Here is a 19,078-nt window from a genome sequence, read left to right as displayed (position 1 = left end):
AGTTGTAAGATGGTATATCCTAAGCGTTGTTTGATTATTTTCTTAATCAAAGTTGACAAAGCTCCAGCTTAGGTTCCCTGAAGATTTGATTCACCAGGAAGATTTGATTCACAAATCAGTTGAGGATTTCAGAAGTGGCTCCTTATCTATATCAAAAAAAGTTCAAAGGATATCCAATTCACTGAGCAGAAATCTTCTGAAGTTGTAGGAACGACTCATACAAAATTCTTGCTTAACCACTTCTTGATGGAGGACCATCAGGAAGATAGCACGACGGGACGCCAGCAACCGCGCCGAGCAGCTCGAGTCGACGCGCGCCACCCGGGGTTCAAGTACCCCACGTAAGCACTTTATTTCTCTTGTGTTTATTTCTTGCTTGTTTGTGTTTTTGGATTTTATGGACTGGGCCAGTGTTGGGCCCCGTCCTTCGTCTTTCCCTTTTCGTTGTATTTGCATTTCAAATTTGTAAGGAGAGGTCGAACCACGTCTCGCGACGGTTCGTCCTCTCCCCACGTTCACTTGGCACCCATCCTCACTATATAAGGGGATGGCATGCCCAAGGAACTCTTTGGAGTCATTTTGTTGAAGAAAATCACAACTTGTGTCTCCCCTACCATAGGAAGTAGATTAGGAGACTTGGCTAGTCTCAACCACGTCGAGATCACTCCGTGGTTTAGAGCCCACGTCCTCTCGTCGAGAGCACTCCGAGAGAACGTGTTCTACCGTGTTGTCGAGATCACTCCGGCCCGGATAAAGATTCAAGAAGTCGTCTGCGCTTGGTCGAGAAAGCTCCATCGTCGAGATCACTCCGGAGGAGCCCAAAGGTCCAAGAACGCCGTTGACCCACGCTGCATCGAGGATTCCCCCTCGGCGCCCCCTCGAAGGTATCTCCAAGAATCCGCAAGACTCTTGTTCGTGGGAGTTTCTTGGAGCGGTTACAAATCAAGAACCCCTGTCGGGGCTCAAGGTTCGACCCTCACCCTCGTCACTTCCCTTCTCCTGCCCATCCATCCTTCCTTCGTTGCCTCCACCGCCCACACCATCTCTTCTCCCTCATTTCTTGAACCCTCCGTTTACCATTTCCTCACCCCCCTTCATTTCTTGATTCATACCCTCGCCTGCGCACGTCCATTCTCACCCTTTTCTAGATCTGCCGTTTCCCACCTCTTTCCACCGCCCGTGCCCCTTTCCCCTCCGCCGTTCTGCCCCTCCATTTCCACCCATTCTTGCCCTGTCTCGCCCCATCCCGCTGACAGCCCTTCGGCCGTGAACCCACCTCGCGTGCGCGCCCGTTAGCGCCTCGCCCCGCGAGCTCGCCTGCCCACCGAACGGCGCTCGCGCGCGAGGGACGCCTCTGCGTGATCACCCGCACGCCACCGCCGACGCCCAGGCGCCCTCTCGCCCGCGCCTACAGCGCGCCGCGCACCGTGCGCCCGCCCACGCGCATGCTGTGCGCCTGGCGCGCGACACCGCAGCACTCCGCCCGCCGTGCCCGTGTCCCAGCCGGCCAAAAGCACGCACCACGCCCGCCGCGTTCTTGGATTCGTCCACGTCAGAGTCGTCATTCATCACGATTCCGCCCTCGCGATGTCACCAGCCCGATCGAGTCTTGATGCCGTGGACTAGCGATACTAAAGGTCAATCTCGTCTCCTCTCCACCTTACCAGTATTATTACCTGTTGCAGTCTCGTCGTTCCCTATCACGTCCTCTGCCGTTATTACCCGAGTCATCTCAGGGATAGGACTAGCCACCTTGTCGAGTGTAGGATTCTTTGTGGTAGAAAGGATAGCTACTGCCTTAGACGTTGAACACCCTAGGGCCGTCAAAAGCCCATCTCGACGTAGTCGTTTAGTGGTTCTCGAGGGTCATTGGGAGTTTGATCTCAAGATCCCCCTCTCCTCTCTGACCAGCACGGACTGCGTCGTATCCGTTGGCCTACCTTCTGCCATTCGTTTAATTTGTCATTTACTTGCATATTCACGACTTTCAGTCATCATACCCCTGTGGCGTAATACGAGCCGATCGATCCCGGCCGATCGTATTACATCACTTCTCTATGTATATTACATCGGAATACATTTGGCAAAGCCAAGTTCTAGACTCTATGGAGATCAGAAATGAAATCTCCAGGTAATGAAAGAGAAATTTGAAATTACACATCAGAAAGATCTATTGGAGTTCCTATTTCAGATAAGAAATAGGAGTTCCAAAATTTCATTTGGGAGACAGACATTTGACAAATGATTGCCAGAGAAAGATTTAAAATCTCAGAGCAAAAACAAATTTGAAATTTGGGAAGTGAAGATCAAAGGCAATTTCAAAATTGCTGATTATAAATGGAAATTTTAATTTCACCTTAGAAATAGAATTTTGAGAAATTAAGATCACAACTAAGAAAAAGAAATCCAGAATATCAGATTAGAGAGAGAGTTCACATTGCAGGTGAAAGACTAATATTTGCAAAATGAAGACCAGGTACATATTCAAATTTTTTTTTTTTGGGCAAAAACCACAGTGCCAGGTACGGCCAACCCAGGGTTGTGCGCGTGGTCCGATCCAGCCGTGCCCTGGACGCCACCCAGGGGGATTTTATAGATAGAATTTAGTGTTTTTAAGTGTTTGTGGACGTGGATCGAGTATATATATCCCAATTACACGCGGACCCCACTCGTCCACGCCCATACTTAGGGAAAAGAAAAGGTACATGAGTGGTACGTCGCAGACGCTCGAGGAAGTGGGTCGTTGCCGTCTCTCCGGAGCGCCTCCACGAGGTCGTTGTAGCGCTTGGTGGCGCTCTAGTGGGGGAGGGTCGTCGTCGTCATCATGGGTGCTCGGGGTAGTTCGTCGTGACGCTCGAGTTGATGTGGGCGCGGTCCACGCCTCAAACGCCGTCGCTCCAGGCGATCCTCCAATCTCGCAGGCCTGTCGTCACGTGGAGGCGGCGTATGCGGAGGGAGGGCAGGCCCAGACGATCGAGTCGATGGCATCCTCGGGCCATGGGTGGAAGCTCCTGCCAAGAATGGAAAAGTGCAGAGGGGGAGCGAGCTTGTACCGCATGGTTGGCGAGGGCATCAGCTGTCTGGTTGCCCTCTCTCAACTGATGATGAAAGCACGCGATGCGCGGGCGGCACCGCGTGATGTCTCTCCACGTTCGATGCAGTCGCCATTGAGAGCATGTGCCTGTACGAACCATATCAACTAATAGCTGTGAGTCCGATCCACGACGATATTATGAAGGTTCCGTTCCTCACAGAGGAGGAGACCATCGCATATCGCCATAGCCTCGGCTACCGTATTAGTTTGTACTCCATAAAATGAAGAGAAGGCAAAAAGGAAACTCCCTGTGTGATCGCTGGCGATGCCTCCGCCGGCCACAGGTTCCCTTTCACCGCACCATCTACATTCAGTTTGAGAAAGCCTATGGGCGGTGGACGCCAATGGACAACTCGATACTGGATGCGGGTCATAGCGGGGGACACCGAGATCCCAATGGAACGGAGGAGCCCACATGCGATCTCTGATCGGCCAACTCGGGGGGGCAGAAGAGGATGAATCCGCCGAAGCCACAACTGAACTCGTCGCATGATGTCCACTGCGTGCATGGGTGTACCTGCAAAACGAGAGAAATTTTGCCCTTTCCAAATCTCCCATAGCAGGTAAGCTATGGTGATAGGGAGGATGGGGCTCCGTGCAGAGCGAGTTGGCGAGAGGATAAACTTGCCAAAACACTCAGACGGGGTAAGAGGTCGAAGGCGATCGGTAATGAGGCGCCAGCATGCCACTGCTGTCTCACTGTGGAAGAAGAGGTGGTCAACCGTCTCCGCGTGAGCGTGGGTGGGACAGCAATGGCACTGTGAACTAAGGGAATAGTCTATGCGAGTCACGCGATCATCCGTCGGGAGGCCTCTGTGTAAGAGTCTCCAAAAGAAAAAGGAGACTCGTGTGTGAATCGCTGGATGCCAAATGCGCGAACCCCAGGCCTGTGGGGGGGGATTTCGTGCGGTAATGCTCCCAAGAGGAGCGACACGTGTAGGCACCATGGGGTGTGAGAGTCCAGATAGCATCATCAGAGTGGGAGTCGAGGGGCGTAGTCTGGACCTCGAGTAAAGTGTCCAAAGGGAGACCGTGCTGCTCCCAGAGATGGGGTGTGTTGCTTCTAAGCAACTGGGCTACAGTGAGGCGCACATGGTGTGCTACAAACTGAGGATGAGACGCAAGTGGCGCATCGGCGTGCCAAATATCATACTACGTACTAATGTCTCCTCGCCCGATTCGCCAACGGGTCACATGAATCATCTCGAGCCAGTGACGTTGCCACGTCCTCCATCGCTTGGAGCCCTTAATATCAGACTCGCGCCGGGCCCATTCGCCATATTTGGCTAGAATAAAAGTCCCCAATGGGGAGTTAGTGGATCGCATGCGCCAGACAAGTTTCTTTTGAAGCATGTCTTGGACGTCCGAGAGGCGTCTGATCCCTAGACCCACCTCATCCGTCGGCCGACACACTTTCTCCCATGAAACCCAATGATGACGCCTCTCTCCGTTGAGGTGCCCAGACCATAAGAAGCGCGCGTAGAGGCGTTTCACAGAGCGGAGAATCGTAAGAGATAGTGAATGCACCGCCAAGGTATGTAGTGGGATACTCATGAGGACGTGCCGGATGAGTTGGATGCGCCCTCCTGGGGATAGGAAACGTAGTTTCCATCCCTCCAGTCTCTTTCTCAGTTTGCCTAGCACGGCATCAAAGTAATGATGTCGAGTATGGCCGAGAAAGATGGGGCATCCAAGGTAGTCAAATGGAAGTTGTCCTCGTGAGTATCGTGTGTAATGCTGGATGATCTCCGAGCACCTCATAGTGGTGGAGGGGCCCACAATAAAGCTACTCTTCGAAGCATTGACGAGCTGGCCAGATGCTTGCTCGCATAATCGTAAGACACTCATAAATTCCTTAATGGACTTTTTAGATCCATTAAAAAATAAGATGGCATCATCAGCAAGTAAGGAGTGCGAAAGAATCGGGCAGCCCCTCTTCGTGAAGTATGGTTGGATGAGGCCTTGATTGATCGCCCGTGTGAGCGATCGGCTAAAGGCCTCCTCCATCAATATAAAGAGGGTAAGTGAAATGGGGTCACCCTGCCGGAGTCCCCGCGTAGCCGTGAAAAAGCTAGTAGAATTTCCATCCATCAAGAGGGAGAAGTGATTCTCCCTAATGCAAGCATCAACAAGTGCGATGAATGCATCCGTGAATCCGAAGTGCCGTAACACTTCGAGGAGGAATTTCCACTCAACTCGATCAAAGGCCTTCTCCATATCCAACTTGATAATGACGTTGGAACCTGGAATATGAGTGTATATCGACTGGGCTAGCTCATGTACTAGTGCGATGGTGTCATGGATCTGTCGACCCTTGACAAAGCCACACTGTTCTGGCGAGATAAGTCTATCAAGGAAGGTTCCAAGTCGGTTTGTAATGATTTTTGATGCGACTTTATAGCACACATTACAAAGACTGATCGGACGAAAGTCACGGAAGGAAGTTGGGGTATCTACTTTTGGAATGAGCGCCAAAAAAGTGGATTTCCAATTCCTTGCAAAGATTTTACGTTGGAACGCCTCCTTGATAGCTAGTACCAAGTCAGTGTCGACAACATCCCAGCATGCTGTATAGAATTCGGTAGTGAATCCATCCAGTCTTGGGGCTTTGTTACAGCCCAAGGAAAAGACTATCTCTTTGATCTCTGCTCGCGTCGGGGGGGCTAGCAAAAGTGCATTCTCTTGGTCTGTCACCAAGGAAGGGATGGAGGAGAGAATGTCCTCGCTCATAACAGTGGGCTGCGAGGAGAGGAGAGAGTGATAATACTCCACCCCTCCGCCTGCTAGCTGATCAAGGTCCTGGTCATGCGTTTCGAGTAGGGTCGTATAGTTCGATCGTGCTCTGTGGCGGATCGAAGCGTGAAAGAAGCGCGTGTTCCTATCGCCCTCTCGCAGCCATTAGATACATGATTTCTGGAGATAAAAAATCTCCTGGCGTCGCATGGCATCTTCCAGCTGCTCTCTGAGATGGAGCTGATACTCTCCCATGTCATCTGTCCAGCACTCCTGTAGGTGTCGGTCGACATCGACCAGTTTCTTTTTAAGTTCCTCAACCGGTGAGTGGACATCTCCAAAGACATGACGGTTCCACCATTTGAGGTGAAGCTTTAGGTTCCTGAGCCGATAACTAAAGTTCTCCATAGGAGATGTAGAGATCGATCCATGCCAGTGGCTACGGACGTAGCTCTAGAAATCACTATGTTCCAACCACATAGTCTGAAATCGAAATGGTGGTCTACGGACTCGATGACTCGAGTCGGGGAGAAGGAGGATCGGTGTGTGGTCCGAGTAAAGTCTCAGGAGGATATCTACCATGAAGTTGCAATGCATCAATGCGGTACTTTTAGTAAAACAGCGGTCAAGCCGTTCGTATATATGCGCATCCGCTTGATGTTCATTGCACCACGTCCACTTCTCTCCTATGGTCGGCGGTTCCACTAAGGAAGTGTCGTGGATAAAGTCATTGAAAGCCTGCATAGAGCGCAGCCGTGGAGGGCAGCCCCCTTGGCGCTCACTAGCGTCCCGTATGCAGTTGAAATCCCCGGCTATAAGCCAAGGTAGATCAACTAGATGCGAGTGAGAATGGATATGGTGAGCGAGTTCCTCCCAGAGGGCCTCCTGCTCGGTGGGTCTATGCAGAGCATACACAATGGTCAATAGGTAGGGCTTTGGGGGATACAACAGTTAAGATGACATACCGTGTCCCTTCAGCCAAGAATGCAATCGAATAGCCTTGCTTCCAAAAAAGCCAAAGCTTATTCGATGTATGGCAATAGACATGGTCCATCCCGAGCTTCCTCGCGATGGATTGGGACTGGTCCGATGTAATCATCGGCTCGAGCAGCCCCACTATACCTAAGCTGTGCCTATGAATAAGAGAGAGTAAGTGAGTTTGGGTGAGAGGGTTCCTTATCCCTCTACAATTCCAAACGAGGCTGGGTATCATAAGTCTATCGGCTCGTGTGATGCACCCGAGAGCGGGTGTTATACGTGCGACGTGAAGGGGGGGATGATGCAGCCGAGCGGTGTCCCAGATAAGGAGGTGAATCCACGTCCGATTCCTCCGAGAGGGAGTCCTCATCCTCCTCATCGGTGGAGTCGCGACCACTAGTCCCGCTATGTCTGCTCTCCGAACTAGTGGAAGTGGCTTGACAATTTGTCAAGCTTTCCATCTGGTTCAAGGGTAAAGATGAGTGGTGCGAGGGGGGTAGGTGTGGAGAAGTGGGTACGGGTATAGGTGGAGGAAGTGAGTCGTCCGGTGGTGGTGGGGATTCCAGGGGGGGTAGATAAGGGGGTAGTGAAGAGGAGGGGTGGGAGGGTGGAGACGGAGGAGGTGAATCGTGAGGTGGGGGGAGAGGTGATGGGGTGTGTGGAGAAGACTGAGAAGGGGTGGATGTGGAGTGGACGAGGGGTGTGGCGGGGGGGAGTGAGCACGGGGGAGGGGGCAAGGGACGAGAAGGGGTAGGGCGGGCATGGGGGGAAGCGGTAGGTCTGGGAGAAACGGTAGGGCGGGCAGGGGGAGAGGGACGTCCATCGATGATAAGGTCCATAGCCCGAGGTTCCTCCTGGATATCCAGAAGGGCAAAAGCATTCGAGGTCAGTGGTGTAGTACTGACCTCTTTTCCCTTACGGGAAGGAACATCTCTGGCCCGTTGTGGGGATGTGGGACGCTTCGCAGCGCCTTTATTCACCCACTGGGAGGTGGAAGCGGCAGATTTAGCCATTGGGGGCTTAGCTGTCGCAGTGACCCTAGGAGGAGGAGGTACTATGGTGGGGTGAGCCGATGGAACTACATGGTGTGGAGCTGTCGGTGGTCTCCTATAAGATCATCACCCTTGGTTGGCGGGGCTCGTGGCGACAATGTAATCGTTATAATCCATGGGTGGGAGGTATTCCTCCTCTGTGGCCTGAGAAGCCTCTGTCGCCTTTTGGCGACATGTCTAAAGGGTGTGGCCTAATACGCTGCAGTGCGTACAAAACCGCGGAAGGTTCTCGTATACAATAGGCTTATGGGATATAATAGGTTTTGAATATAGCCTATTATATTCAAAATTATGTTTGATCATATGTTGAAAATTACAGATCAGAAACATAAATTTGAGAAATGCAGAACAGTGAGAAATTTAAATTGCAGTTCCAACCGTAATTTCTAGCGCATTTAAATTCACAGATGAGGAAAGGTGATGCCGGACGTTGTCAAGACGTCGTCCGGTCATCACCGAGGGTAGTGGCTCGGTATCGAATCTGAATGTCTATCGGTCAACGACTGGGGGTGTTGACCGATAGTGCGGGTGAACAGAGAATACGTATGATGGAACTATGAAAGCCCTAGCTGCAATACGTGCAGGAGCCAAAGATGCGGTTACGCCGTTCCAAGGATTGACGGGGTCGCTTGTGGTGAGGTCAAACGGACCTCCCGAACCTCGCCCGAGAGGGTCGAGGGTGACTACATCGCCTGAACGGGAATTTCCCGCTAGTATGCTCACACACGTCGGGAGAACCTGACTCGTACCGGATAGGTAAGACTCTCGTGTAAATAATCGTCATCTTCTCAACCTGTCTCTCTCACCTACGTCTAACCCGAGCATGGAGGAGGCAATACGAAAGTACACTGAAGTAGATAAAAGACGTAAAGAGCAGTAAGAGGGGTACCTTCGTCGTGTCCTACGATGGAAATTTCGTAACACGAGGGACCGGAGGTAGCGGTGTTGACAGGGGCACGGCAAAGCTGTGGGGCGCGGGCGTGCCGGGTGCTAGGTGACGCATGCACATCAGCGCGGGTGCGGCACAGGGGGCAGGTGCGTTGCTGAGCTCAGGCACAGGGGGCTGGGCGCGGGTTGCAGCCCGGGTCACGGACGGCGGTGGTCGGCGCGACGCGGGCGCGGCATAGGGCGTGGGTGCGACGTAGAGACCAGGTGAGGCTCAGGAGCGGCAGCAGCATGGCGCTAGGCGAGATCCGCTGCGCGGGGTGCGGTCGGCGGAGGTCGGCGTGGTGCGGCCGGAGCACGGCGCGTCACGGGGTGCGGCCTGCAGCGCTGGGTGCGGGCGACGGCCTTCGGCGGGGTGCGAGCGAGGCGAGGCATGTTGCGAGCACCGTACGGGCACGTGGCACGGTGGCACGGCGATGGGCAGCAGCGGGTTGGCCGTCCCAGCGGCGGTGACAGATGCAAGAGGTGGACGGTGGAGTTGCGGCGGTGTAGGCAGCGTGCAACGGCGGGGAAAGTGGCGGCGACAGCGCGTGACGGCGGCGAACGGCGGCGCTCTGGAGGGTGGGCGACGGCGTCGGCGTCGGCGACCTCCTCCTTCCCTTCTCTTCTCTCCTTTCCCTCTCCTTCTTCTTCCTCTTCTTCCCTCTTCTTCTTCCTTCTTCTTCTTCTTTCTTCTTTTTCCTCTCCTCAACAAGAATGACTCTTCAACTTCTTACGTTAAAACTTTCAAAATGAAATTCAAGAGTGACTTCGGGGGGGCGCCCAACCCTCCCTTTTATAGGAGAGAGGTAAATGGCCCCCCTGAACTACAAAATGGGAAACAAGATGAGAAATAAAACAAGGGTATATGAAGGTCCACTAAGGGAGGGGAAGGTATCCCCATAGGGGAACTTCCCCTCTCTACATCGTAGACGAGACGATAAAACTACGAAAGGAAATAAACGCAAGAAAATGATAGATGGACTCAAGAAGAGGGTGCGCCGTTACCCGGGATATCTGAATCCGGGTGCGCGCATCGTCGCTTTGGCTTGTCATGCGGGCTGGATGCGAGTCGGTGGTGAGATCGAAGGCGGTGCCGACTCCTCGAGCGATGGTCCTGCGGTCTCGGACGGTGTCTTGCCATCAAAAGGTGGAAAAAGCAGCAAGGATGGGGTACTAGCATGACTTATAGTAAGCATTAGAATGTACCAGCAATGTAAACCCATCCACGGCCTTCTTGTTTTTCCCCCCTTACTCTGTTACATGGAAATGAGAGAGTTAAGAAAAAGAAGCATGCTCACGCTGAGGTCAGAAAGTGATATAACATAACACACCATCACAGGAGTTGTCGTCATCGACAGAGTCATCATCGGAGTCAGAAGAGTACTGGTCTATGCGACGGAACCTTGCACGAAGCATCATCAGCATCTCAATGCTCTCTGCATCTAGGCATGATCTTCAATACATGGTGGTGCCCCAGCCAACTAAAAAAGGCCGCTCCACCGGTGCACTAGTCAGGCTTACGACAAGAAATTGTCACACAATTTTCGTCAAGTTCGGAAAGCATCATGTTCCAATGTCCTTCCACCAGCTCAGTGGATTATCTTCCACCTCGCTGCATGGGATGTTTAGATACTTGTCGAGCTCTTGTCTGGTGTTGAGCGTGGTTGTTGACTCTTGCACGGACATGCATACTACCACTTGGAGGATACATACTATTGCGGATGGCATCTTTTAGATGGTTTTCACTGCTCTGAGTCACATTCAATTGCTTTTGTATTAGACACGCATGTCTTGGAGATATGACGGATGCACAACGCCTATTTTGGAGAATGGATCCAATGTCGCTGCTATTGCGATCGTATAATTGCGCCAAAGTACTATTGCATACTGCATCAACTTGTTATGCATAGCGCAACGCATCCCTCCGCTCAGCATCCAAGGCTGCCCCAGCACTGTACATAGCCTGCTCAAGTTGAGTCTTAAGCTCCATGATCAATGATGTTACCTCAGTGATTGGAAATTTCTTCGCAGTATACACAATGTTAGAACCCTAGCACAATGGGCTGAGGATGCGCAGATATTCATCAATCAACTCCCAGTCCTCCTGACATAGGGCATAATCCTTAGTTGATGTCGAAAGGAACCTCAAGGCCATATGGCCCAGTACCTCTCTCTTGGTAAGAGTGGGCTCTAACATAATGAAATTGGAGTTATAGCACATTGGGCATTCAACCTTTATCTTGATCGAGTTGGGGAGCTCAAACGTTTTTGCACATATCAACATATTTCTCCATTCGGTGCGTGGATACCTGAATAGCATTGACGATGGCTCTCACGCGTGAAACGACTATTCCCAAAGGTGCAACTGTCGTTGTAGTATTTTTCTCAAGTTGTGATTCAGTCAGTTCATCCGTGCCCAATGCTATATTTTGTGTGAAAATCTCGGACGCGTAGCGTATTACTTCATGATGCCTTGGGATTACGAATGATCTTTAGTCCGGGATTACGAGGTTGAGTACATGGGCAATGCATGGTACGTGTAAATTCATAGTGATTTGCTGGTTTAGTGTCTTCAATTGATCTACAATAGAGGCCAGCATCATTCTGTTGTTAGACGCATTGTTTGTGGCGATGGCACAAAGCTTCGACTCGATGCCATATTCATTTGCAACTTCCACGATGATCCTCTCCAAGTTGGTGTCGTAATGGGATCCCTTGATTAGTTGGATAGCAAGGAGTAGCTCACAGAGCTTCTTGTCAGTGTCAATCAGTGAGCAGTGACACCAAAAGGGCGAGGTTATTTTGTGATGTCCAAGCATCCACGATAAGAGAGATACTGTGGACGTCAGTAAACATCTCTATTTGCTTCCCTTGGACTTCTCTGTACATGTTAGAAGCCGTTGCTTTGACAACATCTGGATCAGAATGTCCCCAACCACTTGTGTCTTGTAGAACCATAGTCTTCGAAATGACTTCTTCTTCACAAGTTGCCCAGGAAGATTGCTGTCGCAGATGAACATGATGAACTCCTCCTTCGTATGCTCCACATTGATTTCGCGTAAGTATATCTTGTGGGATAGTAATTTGTAATGGAAAATACTTCTCTGCTTTGTTTGTACCCCATTGAGTTCATCGTGAAATTTATGATGTACCTTCTCTAGATGTCTCCAAAATACGTTTGTGTTCTTATCTGTATTCCGCTTGATGATGACCTTATGGGTGGGGTTCTGTGCTTAAAAAAGTGTACACTGGTACTTGTCCGGGCCAACTTCAACAAATCGCTCTAAACTTTAGACTGATTGCATCTTACGCTTGGAGATGAGATGTTCTCATCAATCTCTACGGGATAGCACTCCGGGAACACTAACGGTGTAGCCCAAGCCGTTGATTTTAGAGTAGAAGCAGATGCGGACTCTATATTTCTATCAAAATAATTCATAATATGCAGTCATTCATACAACGAGTGTGACGTGCAATTTTCACAACATACTAGAGACACATTCAAGTATAAAAAATTTGATGGAGAGTTAACTAGGTGATTTCAATACCCTAAGTTCATAAAAGTCAAACACGCATAAAATAATGATGCTCTATTACGATCAGTCAATTGAAGGACACTTATATCAATCAGATTAAATAATCAATCAATCATATTTACTCCGTAGAATGATCGAATCCTAGTCCACTAAGTAGAATGGAGTGATGGATCCATTACATGTGGATATGCGAAGGAGGATGAGTGGAAAGAACCCATTTCTTCTTCTTCATATTGTCAAACCCATGTGGATATGACCATTGATAACTAATCACAACACTTTAACTGATTGAACTAACAAAACATCGACGGATTGATAAACATTCTGGTGGCCTCAAACACGATAATCACATGACACATGCGACAAAATGATATAAATTATGACTACATAATTGATATATATATATATATATATGCCTCTTTTGGGTCGACGACAAAGATGCCTGCATTCAAGAAGTTCCACAACAGATTTGTAAGAATGATCTGAAAACATTTGGCAGATTCCATGGAAAAATACATATAAAAAATCCAAATAAAAATATAGAAAAGAGAATAAGAATAAGAATAAGAAAACAGAATAATCATAATAATGATATAATAATGCACATTAATCACATAACAAACACGAAAAATTGATATATATATATATATATATGTAGCTAACACAATGTGCCTCTTTTGGGTCGACAACAAATACGCATGAGATCAGGTGCCTACGCTCGAGTTTTGTTTTGACCTGCTCAACAATGGCGGCATTGACGTTAAGAAAATTAAGTGGGTTAAAAATTAAGAGATTTAGAAAGACATATGGATGGATTTAGAAAAATGTCAGAGAAAGAGACAGAGATTGGGCGATATATATGCATGGAGGATGAACATACAATCACGGTAGCCAGGAAAAAAGCATGAGCACAAAACTTCATGGAATCATAGTCAATGTAACGTTAGAGAAGAAGGGATGCTTTTATAAATCTCAAATTATAAATCCTTCTTTCAAAGAAATATGTCTTTGTATAGCACGTTGATTATTTTGAATACATTTCAGCGTTGATCCCTTCACTGGATTGTTTTTTTGAAACCTTCGCAAAATATATATTTCAATTCATCGCGTTGGTAGAATGGTTTGCAATTTTAAAAAATTTATGTTACACGAATGCCAAAGTGGATTATTTGGCATTCGTTACACGAATGTTACACGAAAGATTACTACTAGTCTGTCTATTACTTAAGTAACAACAGAAACAACTGCCCATTTATGATCTGCATATTCATTACCTCAGTAGAATCTACAGCAAAATCCTAAGTTAATTATTTGGGATTTCGAACCATGTAAAATTCAGGATCATAACCTTTGTAGACCAACATAAGATATCTTGATTCGTTTACCTTCATGTCACTAGTAAATTAAATATGATGTGGGAAACAACAAATAAATATTCTGCATATCAGAATCAAATAGCGAAATTTCCTTAGAAACAAATTCACACAATACAAGTTGGTTCATATTTCCATAGAATATTTGTATAAGGATGTGATGGAAAATATTGCAATTTTAAAAAGATAATAAAATACATCGGATCATATGCAAAAATGTACCGCCAGGAAATTCAACATAAGAGAATGATGTGTTTCATTATGTAGCCATAGCTAGTGTGTTTAAAATTTTTACCATCCCCTCATCTAGTATAATAACAAAATTGGGGATCTAAGTTTTCATTTTAACCCATTCAGTGCACATTAGTTTCCCATCTAATCATAAGAATCAGATGTATGACATTATTCCATGTAGTTAATCTTCTCCTAAACGCGTTATGAATGCATTTTTTTGGGTTCAATGCAGTAACTCAATGTTTTAAATTTAAATATTTAAAGTAAAAATTTAACGCGGGAGACGAGAATAAAGCAGGCTCAAGATAAATTTTACGACATCAATGTTTATGTATGAAAGCATGAGGATAAGAATCACTCTGAATCACGTTCTGAAATGAGCTCTAGATTTTGGTGCACCATTCCACTAAGCCTGATCGTTCATCAAGTGAGCGGTAGACACATAACAAGGTAAATGTCATATTACAAACCTATGGAGAAATATAATGAGAGTCTGTCGTGCACGAAGGGCGGGCGGGAAAATGAACGCTACAGCTGGTTGCACCAGAGGGGATGGAGGAGGGTGGCCGTAGTTGCCATTCTTCTTCTTCCTTTGAAAAAGTACAGTTTGGCAGAAACATGAGAAAACTAGAGCGCGATGGGGGCCTTCTTCTTTCAAAATAAAATTAATTTTAATTAGTAAAATATATATTTAACTTTTCATCCGGGATGAAGGACGGGATGGTTTTTCCCGAACGGGACAAAAATTCATCATGGGATCAGTGGACAGGACGGTTTTAGCATCATCGGACAAAAAATCATCCCGTCCTTCGTCCCTGAACTGATTCCTTACATCAGATGGGACAAAATTTTTCCCATCACGTCCAGCATCCACGTTCGAGACAATCCGAAACTATACAAATAAGCTTCATTTTATGATATCTTCAAATCCACAAAGTCGGATCATGTATTCATGGACTTCATTATATGCATCATAAATGGATTGTATATTTTATCAATAAAAAATTAAAAATATTTAAAAAGTGTGATTCGCTTTTACAACACATATATTTCCACCATGGCCTTGGAGCTGGCCAAAGTCCAAATGGTAATGGGCCTTTTAAAAATGTTATGTTTTAATCTTGAGCATTGAATCTTCTTAAAGAATTTCAAACGGCCAGGATCTTTGCGGTTCTCTGATAGCCTCTCTTTTCTTCTTTCATGTAGGAAATTGGTAATGACAATCACTAACATGGAAAAATCTGAAGGTGATATCAAAACAGGCAGGGCTGATGGGGCATTAATAAGGTGGATCAAGGAAAAGTGTTGTTGAGATGGGTCCATGGCTGAGATTTAGTCATGCCATTGATTAGTTATAACATCACTTGAATGTTTAGGGACACAACTCACCAATTTTGTCCATGGCCATTTTTCTCATTCCAAGAAAAGTGATATCCAGCAATCGGAAGGTAAACCTACTATCCCATGACACCGGATAATATCTATGATGAGCCAAAATCAGTCAATGGTAAACTCTCATTTCTTTCAACCTATAAAGGTCTCCTCGATTCAAGTGAATGAGCATCTAGGTTCCTGAAACTGAAATTTCTTCTAAAATAATCAAACGGAAAGATTATCCTCTTTCTTTAGTTTCCTCCATTAATCATTTTATTCTAAGAGGGTGGCAGCCTATTAGGCATGGATGAAAGATGTTGAGAGAGTGATATAAGTGATTTAAGAATTGTTATTAAATGTGATTCTATGATTGAGATAAAAAGATTTAAAAACCTGTTTAATTAAAGTCAAAAGTTGTACCAGTAAACGTTGACCGCATGTGTATCTCAATAATTGGTTAAAAGTAAAATCATACTCAATATTTTATACATATATCTCCTTATCTCAATAATGTCTACTTAAGGCATTATAAATACTTAATTACCATTCCTTGTGGCGACAATCTCTACTTATCATTATCGATATGTAGTTAAGAGAGTAAAGTATTATATTTTTATTGATTAAACTCAAAAGTACCAATGATGAATTAAACCCCTAATTTTGAGTTTATTACTAGCCTCTACTAAAGCTACTGAAATTTTAAGTTTGATTTTATCTTGAAGATGGAGCTTTCCATGAAGTAGAAGAGGTAAATGCCCTGCATTATAATCAAGTTCAGCATCAATTGAATATAAAGGGAGGTAAAGTGTAACAGAAAATCAATAGAGAATATATAGTTCCATTCCAGCATAAACCTCAACACCCAAACTTCAGTAATCAAGCATACCCTCACAATCACGCTTCATCTTCTAGTCATTTTCAGAAAGCACAAACTTCTGATTCAAATGGTTTATTTTATATATGATACATAAGCAGCAGAAGATGATGTAGAAGGTGATGAAGAGGCGTGATGGAGTGCAGAAGATGAATAACAGGATCACCCTATAAGAACAAGATTGATGTAATGGAGTTGAAATAAACTCCCAAACAAATTGTTTCCCAACTCAACCAGAAATTAATCCTAATAATTTATACATCTTTTGTCTGGGCCATGTGAAGAACATCAAATGCATGCTATTTGAAGCTGAAGGAATGGCAAGGAGCTCCATGATACTTATAAGAGGGTAGAAGACAAAACGATTGAAGAAAAGGAAAACACGAATGGAGGAATTTGTCTTATTTCAACCTAAAGAACCACAATCCATGAACTATCAGCCTTCCATTGAATTTAATGATGCCTATAAAATCTCTCAAACCTTCTATTGATCATGATAAAATGTTGCTCGCTGATTTTAAGGTAGAAGCAGTTACTTTCAACCTAGATGATATAATTCATTGTGTTCCTTCTATTTGTACATGTATTCAAGGTGCATGTACCCCTAAAAGAGGACAAAAGAGGGCTAAACTATCTGAAATATTAGTTCTCTTATTTTGAATTCTACTCCTAAAAAGAAAAAAGATCTTGGATCCCATCTAATGAGTTGTAAAATAGGAGGCATGATGTTCCCTTGGTCATTATTGGATACAGGAGCTAATGTGAATATCATGCCTAAAGCCCATTCTGACAAGTTTCGATATGCGGACTTGAAACTGATATGAATACAAGATGTACTAGTTAGAATTGGAAAATGTGTATTTCATGTAGAATAAATGAATGTCACTCGGATTTTAGCCATTCAAATATTATTTTGGTTGTCCATTTCTTGATGCAGAAAAAGCTGTGATAGAATGGGATAAAGTAACAGTTGAGCTCAAGGTGGGAGAGGACAAAATAAAATTAAGCATTTCTAAGCTCATGAAGTCATGAGGACAATGCTGAGGAAGTGACTGGATACATTCTTGAGATTCAAGGATTTATGCATAAAAAAGAACATCTTACTTCCACAGAGTTCATTGCCAAAGCCCCTGAGACACTCTTAGAGCTAGAACCCTTGCCCTCTTACTTGAAATATGTATTTTTAGATTTTATCAAACATTTTCATCTTATTATTTCCTCATCCTTAACCCTTGAGAAATATAATGATATCTTTAATGTATTAAGAGCTCATAAACTTGGAATAGGGTGGTCATTTGATTAAATTAGAGGAATTCCATCTCATAGCTGTGAACACAGTATATTTATGAAGAAGAGACCAAGCCATCTAGGGAGAGCCAAAAAAGATCTAATCCCCATATATTATAAGGTCTAAAAAGGAGATCCTTAAATGGTCTAAAAGTGAGATATTTATGTGATTTCTGATAGTTCTTGGGTTATTCCATTATATATGTCACCTAAAAAATCAGCAGTAAAAAAGGAGAGGAAATTCAGAATAAATTGCTCACTACTTGGAGTATTTGCATTAATTGAAGATAAATAAATTTAGCCACCAAGAAATATCACTTTCCTCTTCCCTTTCATCAACCAAATTTTAGAAAATTTTCAAGACATCATTTATTTTTTTCTTGATGGTTATTCTGGATATAATCAATTTAATATTCATCATGAAGACCAAGATAAAACTACCGTTACTTGTCCTTTTGGAACCTTTGCTTTTAAATGTATGCCCTTTGGTTTGTGCAATACACCAGACACTTTTCAAAGATGTCTGAATGACATGTTTTCTGATTTAGTAGGTGATTTTATTGAGATTTATATGGATGGTTTTTGTGTTTTTAGTGCCTCAACCTTGAGACTTGTATATCTAACATTATAAGTACATACGATTTATGTGAAATAACTTAGTACTAGGTTGGGAAAAGTGTCATTTAGGACATCGAATTGTCAATGGTGGTCTGGAGGTGGACACCAAATTGGAAATCATGGGGGCAGAGGAATAAGAAGCATGTTGACAGTTATTATGCTAGTATGACTTTAATTGAAGCAAAAATGAGTTGTTGAACTACAGAGATGGAACTACTAGCTATTGTTTTTGGTTTAAAAAATGTGGGTCTTATATGTTTGGTACTAAAGCAATTATTTTTTTCTAATCATGATAGTTTGAAGTTTTTGCTTAAAAATAAATAGGCTAAAACTAGGTTTATAATCTGGATTATATTGTTACAGGAATTTGACATAAATAATAGTTAAAAAGATATATGAAAAATGTCATAGCCAATTACTTATTTAAGATAAACACTACACATTCTATTCCTATTATAGAAGAATTTCCTGATAAGCATTTACGAACTATTCAAGGTAAGAATGTGTCTTGGTATGCACATATTGACAAATCTCTTGTCATTAGGAAAGTTCCTCAAGAATGGACATATAATGAAATGAAGTTCCATGTAGATATTCAATTTTACTATTAGGTGGAAATATAACTGTTTTGCTTAAGAGTCGGCCAGATTCTTTGGAGAAGTGTTCAAGAAGAAGAGAAAATAAAGCTCCTCAAGTTATGCCACTCACGTCCAGGTGGTGGTCACTTCTCATGAAAGGTCACTTCTTACAAAATACTTGAAAGTATAATTTATTGGCCATCATTGTTTCTACTTGGAAGACCTATTATATCAAGTATCTTTACACACGAGTAAGAATGATCATATGCCACTAAAACCCATCATAAAAGTAGAATTCTTTTATGTATGAGATATTGATTTCAAGTGACCTTTCCCTAATTCTCATGGCTATGAGTAGATTGTAGCGGTTGTTGATTATGTTTCTAGATGGGTAGAATCCCATAGCTAGTAGAACCAATG

The sequence above is a fragment of the Wolffia australiana genome, chromosome 17 (genome assembly GCF_029677425.1).
Source record: "Wolffia australiana isolate 7733 chromosome 17, ASM2967742v1".
Taxonomy (NCBI): Eukaryota; Viridiplantae; Streptophyta; class Magnoliopsida; order Alismatales; family Araceae; genus Wolffia; species Wolffia australiana.
This window is presented reverse-complemented; position numbering follows the sequence as displayed.